The sequence below is a fragment of the Leopardus geoffroyi genome, chromosome A1 (genome assembly GCF_018350155.1).
Source record: "Leopardus geoffroyi isolate Oge1 chromosome A1, O.geoffroyi_Oge1_pat1.0, whole genome shotgun sequence".
In the NCBI taxonomy this organism is placed as follows: domain Eukaryota; kingdom Metazoa; phylum Chordata; class Mammalia; order Carnivora; family Felidae; genus Leopardus; species Leopardus geoffroyi.
In genome coordinates this window covers 38,306,012-38,332,757 of record NC_059326.1, presented here as the reverse complement: position 1 = coordinate 38,332,757, position 26,746 = coordinate 38,306,012, and the positions used below count along the sequence as shown (strand labels likewise).

At 35.6% G+C, this 26,746-nt stretch overlaps 1 pseudogene; it reads left to right on the top strand.

The window, feature by feature from the left end:
• Nucleotides 1-23,340: 23,340 nt before the first annotated feature.
• LOC123608556 lies at nucleotides 23,341-24,058 on the top strand (annotated as a pseudogene).
• Nucleotides 24,059-26,746: the final 2,688 nt, after the last annotated feature.

Sequence of the window (26,746 nt, the reverse complement as noted above, 5' to 3'; positions counted from 1 at the left end):
CAGAGTCACTATACAATCCGAGAAATTTTGCCATAAATGAAGGAGGGCCCAGATTTAGCTAGAAACCATAACTTTTAAACAAGAGCTTATGTCTAGATTTTTATATTTAATCTCCATATTTTATAGTATTGGCAAATAATTCAAATTGTAAAAAACAAAACAGCACAGTAATTATTATCAAGACCAAACAAGAACTACACAAGACCTGAAGACGGCCTGGGACTTTACCCTACTTGCAATCTAACAAATTAGCCTTCAGATTTCATCAGTGCCACAAGATGTAAGACTCCTGTGTCAGAGACAAAGGACAGTTTATTACTCAAATCTAACACTAGTCAGGTGATCAGCATTGGTATTTGTTCCTCCAGCCTCATTTCTCACTGATCAATGCAAGGGAGCTATCCAACACCAGCAAATAAATTGGATTGTATTATAGGAGAGGAACCCTCATCTTAGAAAACCCAAATATTTTACAAGGGGTGGAAAGCAAGAGTGCCATTTTACTCTGAGGGTAGGTGTGTTTATCTTCAAGCCTTTAAGCAAACCCTTTGCTCTGGAGGGAGGCTATCTCTATAGTCAAAGGCTGTTCATTATATGAACATGCTTGTAAAGTTTCCCTAGAATAGGCAGTGCCTCTTTGTGAAAGATGTGTGAAAACAAACCTACAGAGAATTCTCTCTCAACATCCATAGGCCTCTAATTTTCCATCTCTCAATTAAAGCATGATAAGTGAAGGATAGATTCATTTAAAATGATGTTTCTAGAGGTAGGCAAGAGCTAGGTTGTGAATAGGTTTATAGGACGCATAAAAGAAGGTCCTTTTTATAACTTACATTGTTTAGTGGAAGTCCGCTGAATACAGTAGCATGGGCCACTTTAATGTTTTCAAGAGAGAGTTTTTGTAGTTAAAGAATGGGCTTGACAGGATTGACAGAGGTGAATCATTTAGGAAAGACATCTCAAGATGTCTAGACGTGATAAGATAGTCTGCTGGAGTGCTGGAGAAATGTAGATTGATTTTTGATATTGTCTAGAGGTTGGATCTATAGACTTGATTAATGCAGGGGGAAGATAATGGAGATAAATTAATTAGAAGAGTCTCACAGGTTTTGGTTTGAAAATTCAGGACAATATTTCCCTTACTTGCATTTATTTGAAAGGAAAGTTAATGAAGTAATGTGTTTGAGGGTAGAAACAAAAGTCTTGCTTATGTTATCTTTCAGATGTCACTAAACATTCATGAACAGAAACAAAGGAGGTAGTTGAATATACAATTTAAATAGAAGTGTTTTCCTATTACACTTATAATGTTGGGAACAGTTGGCATATAGATGACATTTAAAGTGATTTGTGTGAATGGAATCACATATGGAAAGAACAGTGAAAAAAAAGAACCTAAGAATTGATTATTGAAAAAAATCCCCCCAATTTTTAGAAGGTTTTTGGGAAATTTAGAAACAAATGAAATATAAAAAGGAGAAAGAACATGGACAAGTTGCAATAGAGACTAAGAGAATCCCTCACATGACACTTAAAAAAAGGAGGAAGAGGACAGAGATGTGTCCACTGGATTTGCAAACACAGAGGTCAAGAGGAAAGGAACATGAGACTGGTATAAGCTGAAGGCAGATTGATTGTGAGGAACTAGAAACAGAACAAACAGGATTTTTCAAAAAAATTTTCTATGAAGAAAAGAGAAAGCAGAACTTCAGTGGGTTGAAGAATCAAAAAAAATTTTTTAATATGAATCATTTTTAAAGGATCATTAATTCCTAATGGGAATCATTCTGAGAAGAAGATATGGATAATGTAGGAAAAAATAAGTGGAATACAAGTCATGTAAATGTGACCCACAGCCTCTGTGGAGAGATTGTGCTTTGATTCAATGTGAAGTTTTTCCATCTTCATAGAAGAAAACCAGTAGATTCAGAAACAAAGACATTAAACATTTTACTTAAAAGAAGATGAGGGGATTCATGCCTCAGGCTTTTATTTTAAAACTGACATAAAAAAATAAAATCAGAGGGGCACCTGGGTGGCTCAGTCGATTAAGCATCCAACTCTTGATTTCAGCTCAGGTCATAATCTCACGGTCATGAGATGGAATCCTGTATGGGGTTCTACACTGGACATGGGGCCTGTTTAAGGTTCTCTCTCTCCCTTTCTCTCTGCGCCTCCCTTCCTCCCTCCCTCTCTCTCTCTAAAATAAATGAAATCAGAGAGCAAAGCAATGGTAGGTTTGAGAGAAAAGGAAAAGGTAGAATATAATAATTATATAGAGAGTAAGTGATCTTTAAGTGTCCAAATGAGGTTAGCATCCATTGAGTCTATAGCAGCACTGATTTCAGGATGTGAGATTTTCTCTAGCAATAACCCACTGCATTACTAAAACAGATGTCTGAGTTTACCCATAGCTGGAGTACCAGATAAAAATATCTGGAGATGAGAGTTCATTTTTAAGGGAGTGATTGTAATGATGAACTACAGAATCTACAATAGATAAAGAAGAAAGCAAAGCTTGGTCTTTTCAGGTAAGCAAACAATATATAGTTAGAATAAGTGGAGTGTACCTTTCTGTGAGAGTGAAAGTTATTATTCTGACATGGCTTTCAGAGGAGACATGGATAGATGGATAATAGTGGTTTGATAGGATGTATGAGGTTGTGGTTTTAGATGTTCTGCAATTTCTAAAGATGACCATTTCCAAGGAGTTTTTCCATAAGTGGAGGAAAATAAAAGTTCATAGGTGATCAAATAAAGAAATCTAGGGTCATCCCCATGTATGTTGCACTTACTGAGATCAATTTGAACGTTGGAACACCCAGGAATATTGTGAAACAGCTAATAAGGCCAACGATGAATAAAAAAACAATCAGGAATTAGGTATACACTAAAAATAATCATTGCTGTACTTGTTAAAATATTCAGTGTGTCTGAATACAATTTCTGGAGGTACTAAGACTGTAGACTTAGGTAGAGCTTCAAAGTCTGTTCTGTTGCCAGTTACCACGGTGATTTCTATCATCAGGAATTCAACAAACACTGAGTTTGGATAAAGGAGTTATAGAGAATGATATGAGACAATAGTCAAGCTATTAGATGTTTCCCAATGTCAGAATGGGAGAAGCAAACTTCATAGTGGAAGGACTGGGGGTGAGAATATCAGTGGGAGATGAGGGGGGTGTGTGTGAGAGAGAGATGATAAAATTGAAACTTCAGTCAGGCAATCAGAGGATTAGTGCTGGGGATTTACCAACAACATAATTGGATGAGAAAATGAATCCTCAGTTTCTTTCAGCTGATCTTCCTCTTCTTCACATTGCCTAGTTAATGAGATTTCTAAACTCTAAGTGTACTGAGAAAAATGACTCGATTTATGTACTGTTTTGTAGTGCTCACATAAATAAATAAGCGTCTTCTTTGTCCCTTGGTGTATACTCTGTTACCACACCAAGTGGCAGATCTAGAAATTGTTGCTAACAGGTATGATGGTGGGCCACCTGAATTGCTGGATAGACAATATTTGGTGAAATGTCCAATTTTCTGTGTGAACACCATTATAATGTGGATTGATAACAATAATAGGGAAGGTGGCTATCATTAAATATATTCAGTGATTGGACATAAAATATAGGTAAAAAAATATTATATCCCAACCTAGTAAGAGATGATGTCACTTTAAGTCATCAGGAACTACCTAGATTGTGTACTGTCCTAATCACTTTTTACTTGTTTCTACTGTTGGCTGAGGCCGGACCATGGTGTAAAATGAACTCAAATACCAGAAATGAAATAGTGCATACAAGCCTCCTCTCCTAAAGCATTAGGCTCGATTTTGATTCACATGTCTTATAGATTTAGATTTCCTTCTATGCAGCTTGGAACTAATAAACTAAGTTTCTGTGCTTATTATTCTATAAATCACTCGTTCAGCCTTACAGAATACTAGCCATTGTGCTAACAAGTAATGAATATCATATTGTTACTACAGCAGAAGTTAAAATTTTTATTCCTATTTCTATGGAGATTCAGATTCAGAAACATATAATGACTTGCATTAGATCACACTGCTAGTAAGTGACTGAATCAGGAATTCAAATTCAGGTGTTCTTTCTACTTACTACAGCTTCCTTTACTACTGTTTCCAAACAATTCTTTCTTGTTGAAAATAATACATGGGTTTCTCTAGTAGAGTGAGAATAGGTACAAAAATGACATTGAGACAGATTAAATTTGGTTAGAAATTAAATTTTTTGGGGAGTTAAACGACAGATCATTTTTATTTTATTTTATTAGAGGGAGAGCGAGAATCTGAAGCAGGCTTCATGCTCAGTGGAGAGTCCAATGCCGGGCTATATCCCATGACCCTGGGATCATGACCTGAGCCGAATCAAGAGCTGGATGCTTAACTGAGCTTAACTGATTGAGCCCCAACAATAGATCATTTTAGAATATGTAATTCGATTTTCATGCAATAATTCAAAAACTGAAGTATAAACATGTAGGGTGTGTGGGATTTTTGTTGGGTGAGAATAACAAATCCATGGGGAAATATTCCCAGAGACAATTTATGAAAGAAAGTGGCAAAGATTGGGAAACTCAAGATGTTTGCAAGGAAGAATTATAGGTTTGGTTAGTAATAATCAAACTATAAGATACATAGGATATAAGAGTGGAAATGTTAATCAGGGCCAGGTCATAGAAAGTCTCGAAAATCAGGACAAGAAATTTTAGGGGGGAAAAAGTAGCCTTTAGGTGGTAAATTACAGTTGTATTGTGAGATTAATCTGGTAGGACTTCTGTAGGGTGATGAAATAATAAAGACTAAATTGGGTGTTGTTTGTGAGAAAGGAAAGAATACTAGGGCCTCACTGAATAGATGGGAGTTAAGATGTGGAGTTCAGGAATAACATTTCTATTTCTGATTTGGTTAACAATGTGATCTTATAACCAGGTAAAAAGTGGCAGAAGTAGAAAATAGATTAAGGGAAAGTAGTAGTTTGTGGTAGAAAAATATGGAACTTCAATAAGAAACTGGGAATAACATATTCAGATGTGAACGTGGAGTTCAGAAATCAGGATGTGGATATAGATGTGATAATAAATCTTATGAGTATGAATGTTTAGACCTAAAGTTATGAGTAGTAACTAAATGCCAAATATTGTTCCGACTAGTAATTACATTTTTCTATTCCCACAACAGGCTCATGATACAATAACAACATTAAAACCAGTATTTTAACAGATGAAGAAAGGAGTAAATGTAAATCATAAGAGATAGAGCCACCAGTTTTACTCTTACATTACTCAGCTCCCAATAACACAGAGTAAAAAAAATAAATAAATAAATAAAAAATAAAGATTGTTATAAATGCAACAGAACACCATGGATGATAAAGGGCAGCAGAGAACATTTCAAGAGGAAGCAGATGGAATTAACATTTGCTACAAAGGACTTCATTGGTATAGCCACTGAGAAATGTCTGCTAACTTCTATCACAGGTAATTGACCTTTGACATACAATTCAATAAAAAGATGTGAAAATGAACAGTAGCAAAGGAGTATATGCAAAATTAGTCCTCTAATACTTTTTTATTGAAATACTTTTTTCAGGTGAAAAACAAGAGGTTCCAGTTCCAGATGGCACCATAGAAAGATTTTGAACTCACCTGCCATGGATGCATGGAATCTACAGCTACATTTGGAACCATTTCCTCTGAAAAAAATCTAAAACTAGCTGAACAACTCCTACACATTGAGTAAATGAGAAAAAACCCACTCAAAGCAGGTAGGGGAAAAGGAGACACATTATCATCATCAACTCCACCTCTGGCATGGCAACTCCAAATTAGGAGGGAACTCAAAACTGGAGCTTCTCCCTGAGGAGTGAAGGTTTTAAATCCCATGTCAGGAACCTGAACTTATAAGACCTATGCTTGAGAGACAATTCTCTAAAACTTCTACCTTTGAAAACAACTGGGTTCATGTCCACAAGAATTCCAAGGCTATATAGCAACTGACAAATTATCTTAAAAGGTTTGAACACATGGTATTACTCTCCCCAAGGGTGCCTGGGTGGCTCAATCAGTTAAGTATCCAACTCTTGATTTTGGCTCAGGTCAGGATCTCATGATTCTCTGCTGGCAGCATGAAGCCTGCTTGGGATTCTCTCACTCATCTCTCTGTCCTTCTCCTGCTTGTGCTTTCTCTCCAAATAAACAAACAAAGTAACTAACCAAAAAAGAAAGAAAAGAAAAAAGGAAAAGAAAAGAAAGGCTGTTACCTGAGGGTCTGGTTTCCAATCAGCCTGAATATAGATGCTCACTAAGATCCTTCCCATTGAAGCACTCACAGTTGTTGGCATACCTTTAACTAATGAGAGCCACTAAGAAAAAATTAAGCTACTCAGACAATCAAAGTTTTGAGAGACAATCAATATGGGTGCAGGGTTAATGGTAAGGATCATGTCCTAGAAGAGGCCATCCCCCAATACAGAGATATGGAAGTTTTATCTACTACATAGAACCAATATAGAGAGTCAAGAAAGAAACAGGAATGTGTTCCAAATGAAAGGAAAAAAAAATTCTCAGAAGAAGTCCTTCATGAAATGGAGATAACTTATTTACTTGATAAAGTATTCAAAATAACAGTCATAAAGATGTTCAGTGATCTCAGGAGAAGAATGGGTGAACACAGAACTTCAGCAAAGACATAGAAAATATAGAATTTAACAAATAGAAGTTTCATAACTGAAGAGTACAATAACTGGAATGAAAAGTATCCTAGAGGGGTTCAATAGCAGACTAGACGAAGCTGAAGAAATCATCAGTAAACTTGAGGACAGGACAATGGAGTTCACACAACAGTACAAAGAATAAGAAAAAAATGGGGATAGCTTATTAAGGAACTCTTGGAACTACATGAAGTATACCAACATTCTAATTATAGAGATCTCAGAAGAAGAAGAGAGACAGAAAAGGGCAGAAAACTTAAAATGGTTAAAAACCTTCTGACCTGGGGGAAAGAAACAGACATCTAGATCCAGAAAAACCATAGTTCCAGTAAAAGGAACTCAAACCCACACCAAGGGACATACTTAAAATGTTAAAGAGGCAAGAAGAGATTCTGAAAAGCAGCAAGAGCAAAACAAGTTGTTTGTACAAGGGAAGCCCTATAAGACTACCAAATTTTTCTGCTACTTTGCAGAACAAAAGAGAGTGACATGATACATTCAGAGTGCTATTAAAGAAAAAAATCTAACCAAGAATACATGGCAAAGTTGTCTTTCAGAATTGAAGGAGCAATAAAGAGTTTTCCAGATAAGCAAAGCTAAGGTAGTTTATCACCAGGCCTTACAAGAAATGTTAAAGGGACTTATTTAAGGATAAAAGAGAAGGTGCTAATTATTAAGAGGAAAACATGAAAGTGTAGATCTCAATGGTAAAAGTAAATATATAGTAAATCAAAATAATCTAATATTGTAATGCTAAATTAATGATTCATAAAATGAATAAGAAAGTTAAAGACAAAAGTGGTGTGACATCAAAAACAACACAGTGAGGAGTAAAAATGGAGAGCTTTGGAATGCATTCAAAGTTATCAGCTTAGAAATAATAATAAAAGTTGTATGTAAGCCTCATGATAACCACAAAGAAAAATTACAGAAGATATACAAAACATAAAGACAAATAACTAATTATACTAAAAATTCATCAAACCAAAAGAAAGAACTACAAAGCAGCCAGAAAATGGCAATAATCAGACAAGAATTAAGTGTAAATGGACTAAATTCTCCAATCAAAAGACAGTGGCTAAATGGATAAAACAAGACCCAACTATATGCTTCCTACAAGAAACTCTCTCCAAGTGTCCTCCCTTCAGACACACAGACTAAACATAAACAACAGGGAAAAAAAAAAGCTATTCCATAAAAATAGAAACCTAAATAGAGTTGGTATTACTTTACTTATATTAGACAAAATAGAGTTTATTTTTTTAATGTTAATTTATTTATTTTGAGTGAGAGAAAGCATGAGCAGGGAAGGGGAAGAGAGAAGACAGAATCCCAAGCAGACTCCACACTGTCAGCGCAGGGCCCAACATGGGGTTTAAACTCATGAACTGTGAGATAATGACCTGAGCCAAAATCAAGAGTTGGATGCTTAACTGACTGACCCAACCAGGTGCCCCTAGACAAAATAGACTTTGTCATTGCATGATGATTAAGAGATCAATCCAACTAGAGGACACAACATTTGTAACTATACACTTAGTTAGGAGCACCTAAATATATGAAGCAAACATTTAGCAATAATAGTAGGGGACTTTAATACCCCACTTTCTTCAATGCATAGATCATCCTGACAAAGTCTTATTAAGGAATTATTGGCCTTGAGCAACACATTAGAGCAGATGGACCTAACAGATATATATAGAAAATACCATCCAAATGTAACAAAATGAACATTCTGTTAACAGCATATGGAACATTCTCCAAAATAGGTCATATATTAGGCCACAAAAACAGGTCTTATTAAATTTAAAAAGACTGAAGTCTTATCAATCACCCAATGGCACAAAACTAGAAATCAGTTACAAAAAGAAAACTGGAAAATTCACAAATACATGAAGATTAAGCATGCTACTGAATGATCAATAGATCAATGAATAAATCAAGATAAATAAAAAAAAACCGCCCCAAGATAAATGAAAACAGAAATACAACATACCAAAACTTATAGGATGCAACAGTGGCAGTTCTATGAGAGAAGTTCATAGAAATAAATGCTTATACCAATGACAAGCAGACTACTATGAACAATTAATTGTACAAGAGTAAATTAAACAACCTGGAAGAGATGGATAAATTCCTAAAAATATACAACCTGCTAAGACTGAGTCATGAAGAGAAAGAAAATCTGAATAGACCAATCACTAGGAAGGAAATTAAATTAGTTAAAAAAAAAACTACCTAAAAAAAAGGGCCTAGATGGCCCCACTGGATAATTCTACCAAATATTTAAAGAAAAATTAATAACAATACTTTTCAAACTTCCAAAATATAGAAAAGGAGGGAACTCTTCCAAATTTTATGAGGTCAGCATGACTCTGATATTAAAAACTAGACAAAAATGCTACAAGAAAAATATAGACCAATATCCCTAACATAGATCCAAAGTCTGTAATAAAATATTAGAAAAACAAATTCAAAAAGACATTAAAAGTATAATACACCCTAATCAAATGAAATTTATTCCAGGGATGCAAGGGTTGTTCAAAATCCACAAATCAATCAATATGATACACATAACAAAATGAAAGATAAAAATTGTATTATCTAAACAGATGCAGAAAATTCATTTGGCAAAAATGAATACCTGTTTGTTATGTTAAGAACTCTCAACAAAGTGAATATAAAAAGAATTTACCTCCAGACATAAAAGCCATATATTACAAGCCCACAGGAAACTTTATACTAATTCATGAAAAGTTGAAATTTTCCTCTAAGAATAAGACAAGGATGTCACTTTCACTCAACATAATATTGGAAGTTCCAACCGGAGCAATCAGGTAAGAAAATGAAATAAAAAGCATCTTACGGGTTCAGAGAAGATGACAGAGTAGGAGGAAACTGAGCTCACCTTATCGCATGAACACTTTAAGATAACAGCTACAACTAAGTCTGAATATGACCTGAAGACTGGCAGAACAGACCTTCCATAGTTAATCATAGAGAGGAGGCTACATCTAAAGGGTAGGAGAGGTGGAGGTGAAGTAAGGACCAAACGCCAGTGAGACTAACCACAAATGAGAAGGACATCATAAGCATGGAGAAGCAGAAGGATCTCCACACACCAGGAGGCCCCAGAACTGGGGACTAACACTGGGAAGACAAGTCCCCGTGACATCTGGCTTTGAAATCCAGTGTCACTTGCCTTCAGGAGCTTTTAAAAGCAATGGAATTAACTCCAAGACAGCCAGGGGGCAATAGGAAATGGAGTCTCCACGCTTTCAGAGCCAGCGTAACTACCCAAGATAGGACAGAAACACCAGTTTGAAAAGTACCTGGGGTACATGTGAAGGATGTTTATTTACTAATCTCAGAACATGTGCTAGAGGAATATAAAGCTCCAGGACATTTCTCTAGGTACAAAAATGCTGGTGAGCACCATTTATATTCCTCACTCCCAGCCTAAATAGTTTGATACATGCAGGAGACAGTGTTAATACTCTTTAGCTACCTTGCTAGAAACTCACGTCCTACCTCCATGTTCCCCTACACACTCTGAATATGACCTGAAGATGGCAGAACAGACCTTCCATAGTTAATCATAGAGAGGAGGCCACATCTAAAGGGTACCATCAAACCCACCTGCCTTGGCAGGATCCCTCCAAAGCATCTCCTGCCCCATTATACCCTGCAAGCATCCCCATCAGGGACTGGATGGACTACTAGTACTACAAAGTGACTCCTGTTCTGCAAAAAGGGAGAGAGATAACCCCACACACCATCACACCTGTAGTTCCAGAAGCCCACTTTCTTGACTAGATGTACAGGGAACAAACCTTGCCCTTTGGTGCACCTGCAGTTGTGGCGGAGAGGCTTATTACAGGCAGCTAACCTAACTTCAGGCTGAGCCCACCGATGAGCCCAGGGTAGCCTTAGATCTCTCAACTGTGTGGGAACCAACCCCTGCCCAGTGTGCATGCTTACAGCAGGGAAAGCAGGACATTTCAGGTGGCTGAGATGAAGGCAAACATGGCTCAGTCACAATGGTAGGGCATACATAGCCCACACAGAGACACATCTGGAGCACCTGATTATGATGACCAGGGAGGATTGTGAAAGAGGACACTACAGTACTTCTTATACACTAGAGCACAGCTTTCAAGACAAGATATAGCTGATCTCCCCGATTTGAAGAAACACAGAAAGTTAGACAAAATGAGGAGACAGAACTATGTTCCAAGTGAAAGAACAGCACAAAATAAAATCAAAAGAGCTAAATGAAATGGAGATAAGCAATATGCCTGGTAAAGAATTCAAAGTAATGATCATAAAGATGCTCAACAAACTTGACAGAAGTGTGGAAAAAGTCAGTGAGAACTTCAACAAAGTGAAAATATAAAAAAGAACCACTCAGGGATGAAACATTCAGTAACTGAAATAAAAAATGCCTAGAGAGAATCAACAGCATATTAGAGGATGCAGAAGAATAGAGTAGTAAGATCTAGAAGACAGAGTCATGGAAAGCAAATGAAATGAAGATCAAAAAGGAAAAAAATAAAAATGAGAATAAAGGGTACTCAGCAGCATCATCAAGCATAATAACATTCACATTGTAGAAATCCTAGAAGGGATCCCTAATCTGGGGATGGAACCAGACATCCAGGTAAAGGAAGCACAGAGAGCCTGTAGCAATATTGAACCAAGGAGATCCACAGCAAGACACATAATTAAAATGGTTTCAAAACGTAGTGATGAAGTGGAATGCCTGAGTGGCTCCGTTGGCTAAGCCTCTGATTCTGGATTTCAGCTCAGGTCATGATCTCATGATTCAATAGACTGAGCCCCTGTGCTGATAGCACAAAACCTCCTTTGGATTCTCTCTCTTCTTCTCTCTCTGCCCACCCCCCACCTCAAAATAAATAAACTTAAAAAAAAAGTAGTGACAAATAGAGAACACAAAAAGCAGCAAAAGAAAACAGTTATATTTAGGGAAAACGCTGTAAGGCTATCAGCTGATTTTTCAGGTCAAAAGGGAGTGGCTGAGAAGAAAAAACCTTCAACAATACTCTACTCAACAAGATTATTATTCAGAATAGGAGAAATGAAGAGTTTCTCAGACAAACCAAAGTGAAAGTTCATCACCACTAAACCAATACAAGAAATGTTAAAGGGAATTCTTTGAGTGGAACAAAAAGATCCTAACTAGAATAAAGAAAATTCTGAAAGAAAAAAATTTCACAGGTAACAGCAAACATATAGTAAAGGTAGTAGATTAATCACAAATAAATTCAACCTGAAGGTCAAAACACAAAAGTAGTAAAATTGATAATATCTACAAAAATTAGGAGATACACTAGAAAACCCAGAAATGGACCCACAAACGTATGGCCAACTAATCTTTGACAAAGCAGGAACGAATAGGCAATGGAATCAAGACAGTCTCTTCAGCAAGTGGTGCTGGGAAAACTGGACAGTGACATGCAGAAGAATGAACCTGGACCACTTTCTCACACCATACACAAAAATCAACTCAAAATGGATGAAAGACCCAAACATAAGACAGGAAGCCATCAAAATCCTCGAGAAGAAAGCAGGCAAAAACCTCTTTGACCTTGGCTGCAGCAACTTCTTACTCAACACATCTCCAGAGGCAAGGAAAACAAAAGCCAGAATGAACTATTGGGACCTCATCAAAATAAAAAGCTTCTGCACAGCGAAGAAAACAATCAGCAAAAGTAAAAGGCAACTGATGGAATGGGAGAAGATATTTGCAAACGACATATCAGATAAAGGGTTAGTATCCAAAATCCATAAAGAACTTATCAAACTCAACACCCAAAAAACAAATGATCCAGTGAAGAAATGGGCAAAAGACAGACACTTCTCCAAAGACATCCAGATGGCTGGCAGACACATGAAAAAATGCTCAACATCACTCATCATCAGGCAAATACAAATCAAAACCACAATGAGATACCACCTCACGCCAGTCAGAATGGCCAAAATGAACAGCTCAGGCAATGACAGATGTTGGTGAGGATGTTCAGAAAGAGGATCTCTTTTGCATTGTTGGGAATGCAAGCTAGTGCAGTCACTCTGGAAAACTGTATGGAGCTTCCTCAAAAAACTAAAAATAGAACTACCCTACAACCCAAAATTGCACTACTAGGCATTTATCCAAGGGATACAGGTATGCTGTTTCGAAGGGGCACATGAACCCCAATGTTTAAATTTTTTTCATGTTTTTATTTAGTTTCGAGACAGAGAGAGACAGAGTATGAGCAGGGGAGGGGCAGAGAGAGGGAGACACAGAATCCGAAGCAGGCTCCAGGCTCTGAGCTGTCAGCACAGAGCCCGACGCGGGGCTTGAACCCACAGACCATGAGATCATGACCTGAGCCGAAGCCGGACGCTCAACCGACTGAGCCACCCAGGCGCCCCTGCACCCCAATGTTGATAGAAGCACTATCAACAATAGCCAAAGTATGGAAAGAACCCAAATGCCCATCGATGAATGAATGGATAAAGAAGACGTGGTGTGTGTGTGTGTACACACACACACACACACACACACACACAGTGGAGTATTACTCAGCAATCAGAAAGGATGAAATCTTGCCATTTGCAACTACGTGGATGGAACTGGAGGGTATTATGCAAAGCAAAATTAGAGAAAAACAAATATCCTGTGACTTCACTCATATGAGGACTTTAAGATATAAAACAGATGAACACAAGGGAAGGAGGAGAGCAAAAATAATATACAAACAGAGAGGGGGACAAAAACAAACTCTTAAATATGAAGAACAGAGGGTTGCTGGAGGTCTTGTGGGAAGGGGAGTGGGCTAAATGGGTAAGAGGCATCAAGGAATCTACTCCTGAAATCATTGTTGCATCTATGCTAACTAACTTGGATGTAAATTAAAAAAATAAATTAAAATTTTAAAAAAATGGGGGATACACAAAAAGATGTAAAATATGACATCACATATATAAAAGTGGAGGGGATAATAAAAATTTAGTGTTCTTAGGATGTGTTCAACATTTAGCTACTATAAACTTAATATACACTTACATGCATAAGATGTTCTATATAAACCAGATAGTAACCACAAATCAAAAATCTATCATAGGTACACAAAATTTAGAGAAAGGAATCCAAGCATAACACTAAAAAAAAATCCCATCAAACCACAAAAGAGAGCAAGAGAAGAAAAAACAGAGAAATACTCCAAAACAACCAGAAAACAATAAACAAAATGGCAGTAAGTACATGCCAACCAATAATTCCTTTAAATGTAAATGGACTAAATACTCCAATCAAAATGCAGGATGTCCAAACAGGAAAAAAAAAAAAAAAAAAAAGGATCCATTGATACGTTGCCTACAAAAGACTCATTTTGACCTAAAGACCCACACAGACTGAAAGAGATGGAAAACATATACCATGCAAATGGAGAAACAAACAAAAACCAAACCAGGGTAGCAATACTTATATGAGACAAAAGAAACTTCAAAACAAAGACTCTAGCAAAAGACAAAGAAGGGCACTATATAATGATAAAGGGAACCATCCATAAGAGGATACAAAAATTGTAAACATCTATACACCCAAGTATAGATGCACCTAAATAGACAAAGCAAATATTAACAGACATCAAGGGGTAAATTGCCAGTAATATAGTAACAGTAGAGGATGTTTACATATCAATTTTATCAATGGATAGATCATCCAGATAGAGTAGACAAGGAAGCAGTGGCTTTGAATGAGGCATTAGACCAGATAAATTTAGCAGATCTGTACAGAACATTCCTTTCAAAAAAAGCAGAATGGACATTCGTTTCAAGTGCACATGGAACGTTCTCCACAGTAGAGCACATATTAGGCCACAAAACAATTCTTAATTTAAGAAGAATGAAATAGTTATGAAGCATCTTTTCCAACTGCAATGCTTGAAACTAGAGATCAATCACAAGAAAAAATATGGAAAGAACACAAATACATGAAAGCTAAATGACATGCTAGTAAACAATGAATTGGTCAATAAGAAACCAAAGAGGAAATCAAATAATACTAAGAGACAAGTAAAAATGAAAACAATAGTCTGAGATCTTTGTGATGCAGCAAAAGCAGTTCTCAGAGGGCAGTTGCCAATGATACAGGCATACCTTAAGAGAAAAGAAAAATATCAAACATCCTAACCTTATACCTAAAAGAAAGAAAAACAAATAAATCCCAAAACTAGTAGAAGGGATTAATAAAGTACTAGAGAAGAAATAAATGAAATAGAGATTTAAAACTGGAAAGGATCAATGAAATGGAAAGTTGTTTCTTTGAAAAGATAAACAATGTGGATAAACCCTTAGCCAGACTCATCAAGAAAAAAAGAGTACTCAAATGAATACAATAAAAAAATTGAAGATACATAACAACTGATACCACAGAGAAAGGATTATAAGAGAATACTAGAATGCATTATAAGCCAAATCAGGAAAAAATAGAAGCAGAAAATTTGAACAGACCAATTACCAGCAATGAAATTGAGTCACTAATTAAAAAAAAAAAAAAAAAAAAAAAAAAACTCCCAATACACAAAATTCCAGGACCAGATGGTTTCACACATGAATTCTACCAAACATCAAAAGAAAAGTGTATATGTATTCTTCTCAAATTATTTCAAAATATAGAAGAAAAAGGGAAATTTCCAAATTAATTCTACAAGGTTAACATTATCCTGATACCAAAAACAAAGACACTAAACCAACACCACCAAAAAACAAAATCCCACCAAGTCAAACCAAAGCAAACAACAACAACAACAACAAAAACAAAAAACCCTACAGGCCAATATCTCTAATAAATAGATGCAAAAATTCTCAACAAAATGTTAGTAAACTGAGTTCAACAATATACTAAAAAAAAAATAATAATCCACTATGTTCAAGTAGGATTTATTTCAGGTATGCAAGTGTAGTTCAATAGTCACAAAACAGTGTGATACATCACATTAACTAGAGAAAGGATAAAAAACCTATGATTTCAATAGGTGCAAAGAAAGCAGTTGGTAAAATACAACATCCATTCATGATAAAAACTGTCAACAAAACAGGTTTAGAGAAAAAATTCCTCAATATAATTGAGGCCATACATAAAAAACCCACAGCTAATATCATACTCAATGGTCAAAGATTGAAACATTTTTAAGATCAACAAAACAAGAATGCCCACTCTCACCACTATTATTGAACATAGTATTGAAAGTCTTGGTTGTAGCATCAGACAAAAAAAAAAAGAAATAAAAGACATTCAAATTGGTAAGGAAAAACTAAACCTGTAACTATTTGCAGATAGCATGATACTATGTATAGAAAACCCTAAAGACTCCACCAAGAAAATGATAGAACTGAAAAGTTCCATAATGTTGTAGGATATAAAATTAACATACAGAAATCTGTGGCATTCCCAAAGTAGCAGAGAAATTATGAAAACAATCCCATTTACAATTACATCAAAAAGAAGAAAACATTTAGGAATAAGCTTAGCCAAATAGGTGAAAATATGTACTATGAAAACGATAAAATATTAAACTGTATGGATTGGAAGAATATTGTTAAAATGTCCATGCTATTCAAAGCAATCTACAGCTTCAATGCCATCCTTATCAAAATACCAACAGCAGTTGTTCACAGAAGTAGAACAAATAATCCTAAAATTTGTATAGCCAAAGCGATCTTGAGAAAGAAGAACAAAGCTGGAGATATTACAATCTCAGATTTCTAGATATACTACAAAGCTATAAGAGTAAAAACGGTATGGTCCTGGAACAAAAATAGACATATAGATCAACAGAAAAGGATAGTGAGCCCAGGAATAAACCCATGCTTATGTGGTTATAATTAATCCATGACAAAGGAGGCAAGAATATACGAAGGAGAAAAGACAGTCTTCTCAATAAATGGTGCTACGAACATTAGCTACATACAAAAGAATAAAATGGACCACTTCCTTCCACCATACACAAAAATGAACTCAAAATGGATTAAAGATCCAAATTTGAGACCTGATATCATAAAACTCATAGAAAAAAAAAAACATAGGCAGTCATCTCTTGGACATTGGCCTTAGCATCATAAGTATGGATATGTCTCATAAGGCAAAGGGAAATCAGAAATAAACTATTGGGACTACACTAAAATAAAAAAGCTTTTGCACAGCAAAGGAAACTATCTACAAAGCAGGAAGGCAACCCAGTGATGGGAGAAGGTATTTGTAAGTTATATATCTGATAAAGAGTTAATATCCAAAATAAAGAACTGGTACAACTCAACACCAACAAAAATATCAGATTAATAAATGGTTAGAAGGCCTGAATAGACATCTTTCCAAAGAGGATGGCCAAAGGACTCATGAAAAGATCCTCAATATTACTACTCCTCTGGGAAATACAAATCAAAACCTTGAGTGCATTATGCTGATTGAAATAAATTGGAGAAAGACAAATACCATATGTTTTCACTTATATGTGGAATCTAAAAGCAACAAAAATAAACCTAGCTCATAATAGAATAGATGACTGGTGGTTGCCAGAAGCAGAGGTTGGGTGGCCAAATTGATGAAGGGGGTCAAAAGGTACAAACTTTCAGTTTTAGAATAAATAAGGCATGGTGATGTGATATATAGCATGGTGACTACAGAAAATAATACTCTATTACATATTTTAAAGTGACTGAGTAGGTCTTAAAATCTCTCAACACAGTTAAAAAATTGTAACTATGTATGGTGACAGTTATTAGGCTTATTTAAACAGCCATATTCTTTATATATGAATGCATAGTGGTAGATTAATTACAATTTAAAGTTATTGTATCGCCTTTTGTATTTCAATGGTATACAGAATGCAAATGACATAGGCAAGCAGTGATACTCCTACCTATTACAAATGAGAGTCTATTAAAATTAAACCCATCAGGTTAAAAGAGAAATCAGAATGACTAAACTTTACCATAATCTGCTTATGATATTTCCATATAAAATTAAACAGTAACTTTAAGACTTAAAAATTCAGTGTCTTTTTATTTATTTATTTTATTTTGATTTAAAAAGTCCATCATGTGAGAGAAAGAGGCATTATAGTTGAATGAAATTCTATGCCAGAACATGTCCATTTTTGACCTTTCAAATTGAAAATATCTTAAAATTCTGCTGGCTTGTCAGAAGAAAAAGAGCTACACTGAAAAATTCTAATATATCCAACTCTGTTAGAAATCTAAAATTGCTAAATCTAAATACTTTTGACAAAATATTTTGTAAGAAAACAAAGTAACTCATAAAAGACAATTATATGGTATCCTACTCTATAGAAGTTGATGATATAAATAAAACATGAACCATATTTTATCATATTTTAATTTACACAGCTTTGTTTTTCCAAGTTGACAATACTATAGACATTTTTAGAGACACAACTGTCCATTAAAAAAACTAATGTTTAGTGTTACTGTACTTAATGGAATATACTTGAAATGTCCTACATAGGGAATTGCATTATTAGCAGAGAAAATTTACTTCAAAAACAATTAAGTCCAATTTGAATTATCAAACCATATAAATCCACGTCTACATAGAAATGACTTAGGCTTTCTATGAATTTTAATATTCTAAAAGTAAATGCCTAAACTCTAAGATGCTTAGTATGTATGACACATTTCCTTGGGAAACAGCTATACACACACACATACACACATGCACACACTTCTTGGCAAGGTTTCTGGAATTTTCATGTTGGGTGCATATCTATGATCTTCCTACTGTGGACCCAATATGCACTTACTAAAATGCTGACAATATAGAAAATACACAATTAGAATACCAAACTATCATTATGAAACTGGTGATCTCATATGATGGCTAAAACAGTGAAAAACTAAAAATGAAATATAACATTCACAAGGCAGGTAAAATACCCTCAGAAAATCAGCATCTGGGTCATATACTTCTGAATGTTTGGTAGCCACTGAAATACCCCCAAGCCAGTCTTCTCTGCCATTTCTAGTTCATGTACATTTTGTTGTGTTAAATGGCCCCAAATATCAGTCACTGCTACTGTCCACATAGACGTAGAGTGCAGGAACCTATCATTAGAAATCCTGTGTCGGGGTGCTTGGGTGGCTCAGTCCGTTGAGTGTCCAAATTCGGCCCAGGTAATGATTTCCCTGTTTGGGAATTCAAGCCCCGCATTGGGCTTGCTGTTGTTGCCATGGAGCCTTCTTCAGATCCTTTGTCCCCCTCTCTCTCTGCCCTTCCCTGCACTCTCTCAAAAATAAATAAAATGTTAACAGTTTTTTTAAAAAATCCTGTGTTACTAAATATAAAGTAAGCTATTGTGAATTACTGTTCTGATGATTAAGATGCATTACTCAATAGCAATTTAGAATTCAAAGTCAGATGAAATAAAAAACATCCACTTATTTAATAAACATTTAATGCCTTTTATCATATTTACTCACGTAGAAGTGAATAGTGCACGTAACCTTAGATAGCTACAACATTGTCCATAGTACTTGTTTTTGTCATAACATAAAAATTAGTTCCTAATCTTTATGTTCCTAATCATAACATAAAGATTAGTTCCATAAAACTTCTATAAGTGTAGTTTTGAATGTTTTAAATCCATGGAAGACAGCTCAAGTATAAAAGACAAATAGAGAAACGGGAAAAAAACCTGAACTATTTTGTGATAATAACATGTAGTAAAACAAAGAATGGCAACTTTTCATTCATGAATAAATGGAAAGCAGATCATTTGGAAGCAATGTAAGGGGACAGTTTAAGTGCAGTGATGTTTTGTGCTCAGTGTATAGGGTATAAGCCACAGAGCACTCATTGGAACTGATGAGGCCTGGCCTTTCAATGCATTCAGCATCAGAATGAGAACAGTGATGCTAGCTTTTAAAAAGAGGATGAAGTTGTAGAATTTAGGTGTTGACAGTAAACTTCCCCTTAACAAATATGCAACCAAATGCTTGCTTACAAGGCATGCAAAACTACCACTCAGATCGTCTACGTAAATGTTAACATCTACTGCTTATATCTCTTTGGTCTCTTATGTTTTTAACTTTTGTTTTTGTACTTTTAAATCAGGTGATTTATCTTCTTAATTCTTGACAGTACTTGAATTGACAAGATGTCCAATGTCTAAAAAAACAAAGAATCTTTTATTTGTGTTATTGCCTTTTTCTAGTTAAGTATAAAAGACAGTTTAGAATCCTTCAGCCCTACTGATTGACAAGTTTGTTAAGGTATGTGTTTCCGTGTGTGGAAGAGGGATTATCATTTGTTTCTACAAAGGGAAGCATGTCATTTAACTAGGTCAGTAAACAGGAAGATTTTATATGAGTTACCCGGAATGTCCAACTTTAGTAGGTAAAAAAAATGCCAGCTTAGAAACGACAAAGCCTGTGGATCCATCATGAAGACAGCTGAAAAGAATGAATTGGCCACATCATGGTTCAGTTTGGCAGCTGCATGAAGAAATACATGTTGTTACATTTGTTTCAGAGAGAAAAAGGTTCACTTAATGCTTGTAGAGAATGACAACTTTTGTTGTATGTTTTCACTTTCCAACTTTCTTTTAGAACACAAAGTCCTTCAGATTCAAAAATGGAAGGTCACTGAATCAAAAAAAATTGATAAGCATGAACAATTAAATCTATCAGTGAGGTGTTATGAATTGCTTTACATGGGAATAAAGGGAATCACATGTGCTTTCAAATTCCTTCAGAGACTAAAATTGCTACTCCGGTCTCAATTCTGAGCTATTGGGGCAATAACGCATATGTTTTTTACTTAATGGATATACAGGTGAATGTTTTTTTTTTTTTTTAATTTTTTTTTTTTTCCTCAACGTTTATTTATTTTTGGGACAGAGAGAGACAGAGCATGAACGGGGGAGGGGCAGAGAGAGAGGGAGACACAGAATCGGAAACAGGCTCCAGGCTCTGGGCCATCAGCCCAGAGCCCGACACGGGGCTCGAACTCACGGACCGTGAGATCGTGACCTGGCTGAAGTCGGACGCTCAACCGACTGCGCCACCCAGGCGCCCCTACAGGTGAATGTTTTATATAACCAATTCAGTACTGAAAGAATTACGTAGTAAAGGAAACAGAAATATCTTCTATTTTGAAAGCTGAAAACTGACTAAAGAGGTCTATTTTTTATCTTGTGCAAATATCTGTAAATTACCAAACAAATGTGTTTCTTTTAAATTCTGTGATAAAATAATCATCTTTATATGAGACACATAATTGTCTAGGGATGCTATAAAACAGGGCTGTTTTTAATATTTTACTTGGTATATAAAAAACCTGGAACATATTCCATGAAAAAATTGTCTCTGTTTTTCATATGTATGAATCCATAGCTGAAGGCAAATAAAGTTTGTTTTGTGTTGATGTCTTTACTCTCTTCTTTTTGACAACATTACATTCTGATCGGCTCTAAGTACGTTATTCTGTGGAGGATTAATCTTATATCTCTGGGTCAATAGAAAGCTTTCTGGTTCAAATGTTTATTTCACAGTTACTTTATTGAAGACAGGCAATGCTTTGTGTGATGCCCATGCCGGTGAAAACCAGAGAGAGTGTTAGAGAAAAACATTGCAAAGGTGAAAGTGGCTAGTCCCTAAACTAATTAGACAGTTAATCATATTAAGGCACTGTCACTAATCTAGGGATTAATAGCACTGTTTCAGCTTAGATGAGAGGTCAGTATAATTCTTGGCATTAGAATCAGCTCTTGCTAATGAGAACCAGTAACTTTTACTAAAAAAAATAATTCTTAACTTTGGGTTCAGTGTAACGTTATTTTATTAACACCCATGAGTCTCTAAAAGAATTGCCTGAGATTCCATAGTTTCCCCACAATCTGTCACAGTATAAAGCATAACATATGCTTGATGTTTATTTGTTTAATTCAAATATTAGACAATAGGAAGTTAAACAAAAACTCAAAGATCTATTTTTTAAAATGATTATATAGGTCATTATATTAATATCTGATAAAACAGGCAATATACAATGAGAAATGGAAGAAAATTGAATTTTTTATGGTTTCTTTTAAAGATATTATTTATCAGAGGCCGCCATGAGAACATTAAAATGTTTAAAAAAGATGCTTAACTACTTATTGCACATGGGATAATTTGCCATTTGGGTAAGATTTCTTATCATTCATAACTGTTCAATTTTCAATTCCTAACTAAGAGTAACACAAAATATGTGCATTTGGCAAAAAGAACTCATTACCAAATCTTCTAGTTACCATTTCTGGAATGATTTAAAAAAAACATACATCATCACCTCTAGCATTTTCCTTGATGATGGGTAATCACATTAATCCATGAATTTTTATACTTTATCCAGTCACTTATTGTTTTACTCACACATTAATGAAGCTCCTATGCGCCAAAAACTTTTAGATACATGAACATAGCAGAATTTTTCATTTAAAAAAATCTGTTAATTATTATTTTAGATATCTAACACTAAATTAAATACAGCCATACCCTTTCACACAAAATTATTTGCTTCTTCTTAATCTTTCCAAAAATGTTTGTAATTATAGTATTAGATGTTTTTTTTCTAAAATTCAATTCATTGATTTTACTTTTTAAGATTTACTTAGGGATACTGTGGTATATATTGCAAAAGAGAAGATAAATTCAATAAAATATAATAGATTAAAGTGATTCTATATAATCCCTCTTAAAATCTAGACAGATTTTGTGTAATTTTAAAAACTTTGAATAGTAAAAAATATTTGATACTTTATACATAATAACAGAAAATTATTTTGCTACATATAAACTTAGACACTGAAACTTCAGAGGTTTCCAAATGCTATTCAAGGGGACCAGTTATATATTAAAAAATGATCAGAACAATTTTTAAAAATGTAATTCCTGGACTGCACTCCGGATTTTTAAACAATTCTTTAAATTTTTTTAAGTTTATTTATCAGAGAGAGACAGAATGTGAGTGGGTGAGGGGCAGACACAGGATTCTAAGCAGGCTCTGAGCTCTGCACTCTCCACACAGACCCCCATGGGTCTCAAACTCACAGAACTGGGAGATCATGACCTCAGCCCAAGTTGGATGCTTCACTAACTGAGCCACCTAGGCACCCCCAAATTTTAATGATTCTTAAGAGTTCTGATTCCCAATCAGCTTTAAAAATTATGGTACTATTTACTCTTATAACCTCTTTCAAATTAAAATTCTATATAACTTTAAAATGTTTTATTATATTTGTCAAAATTCACTTTTGCATACATTGTTATTGTTCATCTTCTTTTAAAGAAGCACATGATTATAACAATTTTTTTTTAAATCAATGATTTGATTAAATATTCATGCAAACTGTGTCTGGACTCTCATGTAGGTAGGAGTAAGAATGCCTGGCTTCTGGAACAGTGTACATTAAATGACTCACGTGAAGAAGACCAGGTGGGTTGCCTGGGATGCAGGTGGGCTCGGGCCCAGGGCCACAGGCCAACAGAGCCAGAGACCCCTACTTGGCTGGGCCTAGGTGGCCAGCATCATGGCCCTGTTCAGTTCAGGAACTGCTTCACCCTGGCCTACTTCCCCTACTTCCTCACTTACAAGTACAGCAGGCTGTCCAAGTACAACACCTCCTGAAAGTGTGTGCAGCCTGGGGTCATCCACCTCCTCATGCAGCTTTGCAAGATGGCGTTCCTGGCTACGTTTTGTTCCCACCTAGGAAGGTGGCATCTAAGACTTTATTGGGGAGTTGACCAAGGCCAGTGTGGATGTGACAGACCTGATAGACCTAAACCTTGAGATGTCACAGAATGCAGGCAAGGGGGAATACAAGATCACGGTTGCTGCCCCAGGCTAGACCATCTCCAAGCTCATTATGTCCCACTGCGCTCCCTTCTGGGTTGGAGCCCCGGGCTTTGAGTTTGGCTGGAAATATATCCATATGAGCACTGACTCCAAAATCAGTTTGGCCCACTACATTGTCGCATCTGCCCACGTCTGGATGATAACACGCTATGACCTATACCACAGTTTTCTGTGAGCAGTGCTCCTACAGATGTTCCTTAGTGTCTACAAGGGCTTTGTCATGGAGACCTTTGTCCACCTCTGTTCCCTGGACAGCTGGACAGCACTGCTATCTGGAGCAGTGGTAAAAGGGCTGTTAGCCCTCAGCACACTGGTCTTCGAGGTTACTGTTGTCAACAGGCATAGGTGTGGTTTACCAGACATTCACACACCCTTGCCCTGGCTCCAGGTTTCAGTGAAATAAATAGTATTTGGGAAGTTAAAAAATAAATATAGATACATATATATATATATATATATATATATATGTATGTATATAACTCATGTGAGATTCTACTCACTACCTGTGAAAATACTGCAATGCCAATAATCACTTTGTTTACTAAATTATAAATATAAGGGTGTCTGGGTGACTCAGCCTGTTAAGCTTCAGACTCCTGATTTTGGCACAGGTCATGATCTCACAGTTTGATGCATGAGTTTGAGCCCCACATGAGTCTCTGTGCTGACAGTGCAGAGCCTACTTGGGATGCTCTCTCTCCTTCTCTCTCTCAAAATAAATTAAATTTTAAAAAATTATAAAAATATGGGCACCTGGGTGGCTCAGCTGGTTAACCATCCAACTTCGGCTCAGGTCATGATCTCACAGTTCGTGGGTTCAAGCACCATGTCGGGCTCTATGCTGACAGCTCAGAGCCTGCTTCGGATTCTGTGTCTCCCTCTCTCTCTGCCCCTCCCCCTCTTTCACTCTGTCTCTTTCTCAAAAATAAACATTTAAAAAATAAAAAATTATAAAAATAAACATATTATTTCTTCATAATCTACTTTTATATACATATAACTGGGCCTGGCTGGGCTCTCCCTAGAATTGTTTTCTACTTGAGAGAGAGAAAAAAGCTAAAGAATTGGCTGTCTGCTGGACTCAGTCAAATAGGTCAATATATTTTGTCTAGATGTCATCATCTTTGTGACTTTTAAAGCAAATTAATTATTGATTAATAAGACAACTTGACATAAGGGTACATATAGGGATTAGAGGGAAATAAGAGTTACTGTTATAGTTATTTTGACTACATATAATATAATAGGGGAAATGCTTCTTGAAATCAGCTGATGGGGGTTAGAACCAAGCAATCAGTTTTGATGAACTTGGGAAAACTGTATAATGTGGATCTTAATAATTTCCTTAAAAAAATTAAGTGAGGCTTACATGTGAAAACATATAAATGATCTAGAATGGATTTTGGCATTTAACCATCACTGTCACATCATACAGGCAGTCTGCTGTTGTCATCTGTAACTGAGACAAAACCTGCAAACCTGATCCAAGAGGAAATGGATGCCGTAGCTCAGTATCATCAATGTCAGCTTTAGGGCAGAACGTGCTTCAACATTTTGTGACTATTGTTATGTCGTCAGTGAGGAGAGCTTAGAATTGTTTCCGTATATTTATCAAATGATGCCAAACAGTAATGTTGGTTTAATGAATATTTAACTATGTAAGACTGGTGGCAATAATTTCACATTGCACTTCTCAAGCACAAAGATGGCTTAAAAAAAAAGTTGTCTTGAAGGCACCTGGGTGGCTCAGTTGGTTGAGCATCTAACCTTGCTGATCCCAGGGCTGGAGGATCGAGCCCCACCTCTGACTCTGTGCGGAGTGTGGAGCCTGCTTAAGATTCTGTCCCTCTCTTTCTCTGCCCCTCTTGACCACTCATGTGTTTTCTACCTCATAAAATAATTTAAATAGTCATCTTGAATTATAATGTATTTAATACAGATATATTTAGAGCTTATGGTTTTCCTTGACAGAAAAAAGCAGATTGCTATATTTGGACATTTGATTTGGACATTTGACTACTACATTTTTATATCACTTATTTTACTTTTATTTTTTGTTTTAATTTAACTTGCATATTTATTTTAGGTTCTAACTTAATGTGCTCCAAGTATTTGCTAAAAACATCTAGTTGAAATCAAAATTTTCACGTTATTTTTAAGAAAAGGTGTTTTTTAACCTCATAATTAGTACCAGAATGAATTTAGTCACAATATTCCACAATCGGAAATAATTATTTGATAGTGGGTAATTCAGCTTTGAGTCAAATAAGAGATTTGACTCATTCTCTATTCTCACAATACTGTATTCCTCCTCTATATCTCAGTGGGTACAAGGAAGATATTCAACTTTGTATGTTATCAGAGAAACTCCAAATTAATTCTTCAGGCTATTGCCAATGAGAAAATATGAGAATGTAAAATAAAGGTTATTACTGTGACAAAGAGGAGCTCTGAACATTGATAGCCATTTGGGTTTAATATTGTTAAATGAGGCCACATTACTGCTATAACAGTTGGCTGTCTAATAAGCTGGAATATCTCATCAGGAATATTATAACAAGATGTGCTCTGAAGGGTTTGTTGGAAAACAATAGCTTGAAATAGCTCATTTAAGGTTCAGTATCCTCTCATTTGCCTCCTCTATATTGTCTATTTCTGCAGGGTTAGCAATGAGAACGAAGCATCACATGCTTATCAGTCTCTGGCACCCTGACTTAGTCAGGGTTTTGATTAGTCCCCAAAGAAAGTATGTTTTACTGGAAGATATCCTGATTATCAACAAAAAGAAGCAGGATGGCAAATGAAGTTGGGAGAAATTGCTCAAATACAGAATGGAAATATAAAACCTATCAATTCAGTGACATTTCAGAGTCTGTTAAGCACTGGCCATCAAAGCACTGGGTATGTTGTATTGATAGATTTAGTGTCCATTCTCAAGGCTTTTGTGAATTTAAATGTTTTGAATGTATCTCTATTTTTTTAAATAGAGGGTCTTTTAATATAAAATCATACCATTTGATTTCATACATACATATATATGCACATATATATAGTTATTTATTTCTATTTACAATTTAGAACAAACAATAGC